This window comes from Takifugu rubripes, unplaced genomic scaffold, assembly GCF_901000725.2.
Source record: "Takifugu rubripes unplaced genomic scaffold, fTakRub1.2, whole genome shotgun sequence".
NCBI classification, from domain to species: domain Eukaryota; kingdom Metazoa; phylum Chordata; class Actinopteri; order Tetraodontiformes; family Tetraodontidae; genus Takifugu; species Takifugu rubripes.
Genome location: NW_021821594.1, coordinates 1 through 6,749, shown reverse-complemented (window position 1 = coordinate 6,749; position 6,749 = coordinate 1). Strand labels below are relative to the sequence as shown.

General features: G+C 45.2%; 1 pseudogene; it reads right to left on the bottom strand.

The window, feature by feature from the left end:
• Positions 1 to 909: 909 nt before the first annotated feature.
• On the bottom strand, positions 910 to 5,832 carry LOC115248160 (zinc transporter 6-like; annotated as a pseudogene).
• Between the last annotated feature and the right edge of the window lie 917 nt (positions 5,833 to 6,749).

Sequence of the window (6,749 nt, the reverse complement as noted above, 5' to 3'; positions counted from 1 at the left end):
TAGGAGCTGGGAGGAGCAAGAACCCTTTGTTTTCTTTCGAAAGAAATCAAATTTCTGATCGACACACAATCCTGAAATCAGAAACTAAGGGGATGGCTAGCTAGCTAAACCACATCAAATCTTCTAGAGAAGGATCAATAATGGAGGCCTCCAGATGGATAAAGATGATAGATTTCTGGTGGCTAACCATTAAAATTGGAAACATTTTTAGGCACAGGTCACAACCTTGAGTGGGGTCCACATGTGATGACAGTCAGGTTGTTTTTATCCCGATTCTCTCCCTCTTGACCGAGGACGGAAACACCCCATTACCTAATTTCTTAGAAGATTATCTGTTGGTCTGAGGGGTCTTAAAGAGTGAATTTGTCCCGACAATCGGCTGCAAAAAATGGCCTGAAAAAGGAAGCAGCATGAAAAAAAAAAAAACAAGGCAGGTTGGGAATGCCTCCAGGATGTTGTGTCTTATTCTATTTAAAAAATAATCCCAAGACCCACCATCTTCCCTCTTGCTTGTATGTCCTCTTCCAACATTTTCTGTTGTGTTTTCCGGTTGTTACAGTAGCATCAAAACACCCGATTTATCTCTGTGTTGGTTCATAAACTGGAAAAAACCTTTTATGATTTAGGAAATCCTTATAAATAATGCTTAAACCTAACTATACATGGTGTTGTGGACAAGATTGATGGTCCTTGTGAAAAACAAACAATCAAGGTTTGAGAAAGAGTTTAATACTTTTCACCATGAGAGTGTGTGAGTGGCCCCACAATTATATCAGAACAATAACAAATACTCTGTCTCCATGACAACTGTATAAATACAAACATTGTCATCAGATGGCCAAGTCATAGGTTAAAGGTCACATGTTGCAACCCTCGGGTTCTGCTTTTCCTCCTCGGTCAGCTGTGGATTCAGCTGAACTCTGAACTCATGTCCTGTCGGCGCTGGTCCTGATCTGCGACTGGGTCTGGATGTGGACCAAAACGATCACGGTTGGTAATGTCTTTGCTGTAATGGTATGTTGCTGGGGTTCCTGTACTAAACTGTAAAGACATCTGCTGACCCTCAAAGGAAGTCCTGAAGTTTTCAGATGCAGGAACCCCCAGTCCTCTGTAAGCCGCACCCAGAGCCTGCATGCTGGGCCTCAGCCCGAACCCAGACTGGACCGGGCCCTGATTTAGTCCACCTGTGTAGTGAGATGGTCCGTAGGCGAGGTCCAGGCCATAGTGCGGCCTGGGAAGGTGGAGTCCAGAGGTGGCAAGGACATAGGTGCTACATTTCTTCCTGGGTGTCTCAAAGGCAAACTCAGGCAGAGGACTGCCTGTGTGTTTAGATGGTGTGGAAGTCCATGGGTCTGCCCCCAGAGGCGGCAAAGAGGCAGCCCCTGTGTAGCCTTCAACGGTGGTTTGGTGGGGAGCAGAAAACAGTGGAGGACACAGTGCCAGTGAGGAGGGGCCGCATCCAATCGTCCTTAAAATCTGGACCGTCAGTTGTGGACCCCAATGGCAGCAGCCGGTTAGTGACGTGAGCCAGGACCAGCTGCTCGTTTGCATCACGGCGGATACGAACATGGGCAAGACCCAGCCTGGAACAGATGAGAGGAGACAATGGGAGACAATGTAGGTGAAACAGCTGAAAAATCATGCTAACAGCAAAGCTTAACTTTGATTTCACACAAAATCTAATTCTAATAGTCAAGAGATTAAAATTCTTCAAGCAACAATGACCCAGTAACATAACGGATTCTCATTAGTCCACGATGAGCTCATTCCACACAGTCAGAAGTGACCTGTTTAATTATTACAAAAATCTTTAAAATGACAGAACATCATTAGTATATTTAGTGTTGATGTATGGGACAGATGTGTACCACTCCATATTCTGTGGAAGCTGGCCTAGGCAGACTAACGTCGTTGGCCACACCTAACTTATTTAACTACCATTAATGGTTGTTACTCAACAACAAACGTACATGTTTAAATTATTTGACTCCTATGAGCCGCTGCCATTTTCTGACCCCAAGCATTCGCGCCATTTTGAGATTGTTTGGATAAAATGAAGGGATCAACACCTCCGATACAGTCATGTGGAATGTGCTTGTGTACTTAGTTACATTACAGTAAGTTACGTTGTTTACTCACGGTAATTCAATTCCAGTAAATTATGTTGTTAGTTACAGTAATTTAATTATAGTGAGTTGCAATGTTTAGTTACAGTAATTTAATTACTGTAAGTTTCGCTGTTTAGTTACAGTATTTTTATCACAGTAAGTTATGTTGTTGTTTCCATTATTTCTGTCTTTGAGGATTCATACACACACACACACACACACACACACACACACACACACACACACACACACACACACACCACACACACACACACACACACACACCACACACACACACACACACACACACACACCACACCACAGGGCAGAAGTGCAACAGAGGGTCAAATCAGTTTGGACAGTTGCTGTTAGCAGACGGACAACAACCGTCGACTAATCGCTAACAACAGTCAGATAGAGCAACAGCAAGCAGAGGCACCAAGGAAACAAGAGACAGAACATCTCCCCCTGCAGGCAGGGACCCATCAAACATTTCTCTGGTGAGGACTTTGATAAATGGAAGGTTTTGTAAAATACTTTTGTCAACATGTTTGTGGTTCCACTTTAAAGTTCGCCTTCACCTTCAGGGCAGAACCAGGAGAGAGGAAGAACCACAAGGCCACCAGAACATTGGTGGCCACAGGCCAAACAGAAAAAGCTAAGAAGAAGAACTGGTGTTGGCCTTTGACCTTTACGATTGCTGCCAAACAGTCTAACCCTGTCACATACCAGAGATCCAAAGCCGACAGTCCAGAAGTGTTCATTCCGAACCTCCAGCACTCCGTCAAGAGTGGACACCTGATCCAGAAGATGAGGGAGAATCAATCATACTTAATTGATTAAATATCTGGATTAAAGGATGATACATTTGTGGAACTGGAGTGTATGAACGTCTCACCTCCCTGAGCAGTTTGTCCAGTTGACCAATGATGGGGGGGTGTGGTCTGTCAACATAACGACAGGGTTAGAATCAGGTCTGAACAATTGGAATCTGGAAGGTTGTGACCCCTAAATGCAGTTCTGGCGCATCTGGTTTAATCCTACGTGTCTACAGCGGCTCTGTTACGATATGATTCCTCCGAAAAAATACACACAACTCCTATTTTTGCAAGATGGTGGCGACAAGCTCCGCATACGGGACAGGACGTCAGGTGGGAAGAGAAAACAATACACCCGGAAATTTCTCAAAACAAAAACTAGTTTACAGTGGTTCAGGTTCAACTGTAGAAGAAGCCACACGTTAAAATATATTTCTATGAAAATAAACCTGACACACAATAAATAATTGTCAATTTGACATTTGAGTCAAAATAATTAAATTAAACAAACTAGAGTTCCACAAACAGAACCCAATAAGGGTATTTTATATTGTACGTTTGGCAGCGGACAGAGGACAGAAAAAGACACACAGCAAACCCGTCCAGACCACAATGGCAACAGTGGATTATCAATGTGAGTCTCTGACCTGCAGCAGCACTTTTCCACTGTAGATGCTCATAGGATACATGGTGCCGAAGGTCATGAGGGCGATGGCGACTGCCGAGGCCGTGTCCACAGCGTTGTAGTAGTTACTGAAAGAACCGGAGATTGTAACCTTGGTGATCATTTATTACCCAGTGAGAGCAGAAGAAATTATCCCGATGAAGAACTTACTTGACTTCTATCAGCATGTATGTGATGCAGAGGGAGAGTGCCCCCGCCACGTTGATCAGGACAAACGGGTTCATGCGGGGCAGCAGGACGCTGCTCAGACCTGGAATGATGCCGCACAGACTGCAGGGGTACAAACCATCCATTAGCCTCATCGAGAGTCACCATCAATAACAAAGTTGCAGAGGAGGGATCATTTCTAGGAGTGATCAGATTATTAATGGATGTCTTGGTTACAGTTCTGCTGCTGCAGCTGGACGGTGGGTGGACATTTGGGTCCATCTGTCAGGCTGCGCAGTCCTCTCTAAGCTGCAGGACCCATGTGTTTATGTTTGTCTTTGGGATTAGGCCTTTAACCCGATCACAATGCCGTAATGGACTTTACGGGACCTGAACTGGATTTGATGGGATCACTGGTGTTTGGAGTCTGAGCTCTGGCCGAACTGGAGGAAGCTGCAGTTCTCTGATTTACTGGGACCACGTTAGCATCTGAAGGTTCTCCTCAAGGTTAGCCTTAATGATTCAGCAGAAGGTTCCCTGTCTCTGCTCAGGAACCTTTCACTTTCTGTCATGGAGCAATCAGGATCTCCAAGTATCCAACTACTACAGATCCTTGGATGAAGACTATAAACTGGAGACCTGGGGTGAGTGTTCATCGAAGACCCAAGTACGAGGATCCATGGAAGCATCAAAGAGCCACACACCCGCATTATCAGTTCTCGATCAAAGACCCAGGAACAGACAGGTAATTACAAACTTCAAACCCAAACATGTGTTGATCGATCAGTATTGATGATGGATGGGCCACTTGTTGCCTTCAATGAAACAAAAGGGTTAGGGTTATGCGGATGGAGGCGGAGCCTGTTTGCTCCATGGTGTTTGACTCTGACACACGTTGTCTTCCAGACTGTGAAACTGACAGACTGATTGAAAAACAACCTGTTGTCAGGACAACAGCAGCACTCACGACTGACAATGGACAGATTGAGCCAAGAGGAGGAAAGAAAAGTCCAGTTGTGGAAGAGATTGACTATTTCAGCTTCCCCATAATCCCCCTTGATGCATTGATATAATTTAACACGTGACCTTGCGTGTATGTGTGTTAATCCAGAAACATCAGATGAGAGATTAAAGGACAAATACAAACATCTGAAAGATGGAACCATGTTGGAGAAGCAAGAGCAGGAACCTTTCTGTTGGTCTTGAGTGATTTAGTCTTATCTTTCATCACACAGGAGCAGAATTAGATCTGCTGAAGTGATCAATCATCTGTAATCAGTGAAAAAAAATCAGACTGAAGCAAGCGCACAAGTATCTAAATCAGGATTTAGCACACACATACACAGACACACACAAACACACAGCAGGTTACTCAGGGCGACAGCCTGGAGATCTGTGCAGCAGAGCTGAGCTGTGATTGGATGAGAGAACAGAAATGAACAGGACGTCCCAGCCTTGTTTCCTCTGTGTGTGTGTGTGTGTGTGTGTGTGTGTGTGTGTGTGTGTGGTGTGTGTGTGGTGTGTGGTGTTCTGTATAGCATGCTCTCCTCAGCGTTGTATGTGCAGTCAGTGTGTGCACTGTGATCCAGCGTCCCAGCCTGACCTCAGCAGGCTCTGGAGGCCAACTGCGTTATATAAAATCTGCCTTCAACTTCTTTCTATTAAAATATGTCTCCTCTGTAAAAAACACGATTTACAACTGTGCTGTCATTGTCCTTGTCTTCTTCTGTCATTCCTGTTTGTGTTGCAACAGTTTCTCATGGTCACCAGAGAAACCTGGGCCTCTGTTATGGAATCCCAACCATGTGACAGCAGATGGAAGCGGAGTCTAGTTGAGGAAGGGTTTGCCTGCCCCACTCTTCTGACTGTGACATTATCTGCCAATTATTGTTCTGATCACTATTGTTCACTGACTGTCTGGAATCTGGGCCACAAGTGTAACTGGGAGCAGAATGAGTAAAAAGGTGTTAAAGTCTTACCTTCGACTAAGATCGGCCACATGTTCCTGGAGCCAACTGCTGCTGGCCGCTGCAGAAAATCACACCACAGTTTTAAGGTTATTGTCATTGTTAGTACAATTTCCATTAGTGCTGTCACCAGTAACCCCAGCAAGTCTGTAGATCAGAGGATCATTTGAAAAATAGTGCTACCTGAACTCGAGGATGAGGCTCCGCCACTTAATACATGCAGATGCTAATGGCACTAATGTCAATTTGTTGCACATAACTGAACCCAGGAACAGGAACCATGAAACCCCACAATGATATGAATCAGGATCGAATGAAGAGTTTACCTCTACTGCAATACCACATGCTATCAGAGTGGTGATTGAACTGACCCCAGAAGCCAATGACAACTTTATCTCTTGCACAACCTCCAGCTTGTTCCTAATCAGGGGTGTAACAAGTCCTGCAGCAGATCGAGTAAGATCACACACACAGCCCCCACACAGCTTCACCCAAAACTATACATTTAGCTGTGACAACTGCAACCTAGTGAGGTGATGATGACCAGCAGAGAGTTCAGGAAACCGTTTATTCAGGTCTGTAACTTGTGAAGATCAAAAAGTTAACTATCACTCATCAGGAACACAGAACACGTCGGTTTCCTCTAACAACTCCTCCATCCTATCATGGTGAACAAACCATCACAGTGAGATGAGGACACGGCGAGCGTGGGCGCGGCGCCCACTCAGTGTTTAAAAAAAGATGAGCGCTCTCGCTTGACTGCGTCTCTGCGTCTTAACTGTGGATGACATGGTGGACCCTGGAGGCTCAGTGTCGGGTCAAAGGCCTTTCACATCCCATCCGCCTCAGACCTGGGCTCTCTGTGTGGCTGTTGGTGTGTATGTGCGTGCAACTGTGTGTGTGATGTGCGCGTCTCATGTGTGTATCGGGGGGGGGGGGGGGGGGTGGTTTTTGCTCGCAGTGTGAGTCAGTCTAAACAAACATTTCAATGGAGTGACTTATTTATGATCTGTGTGGATGACAT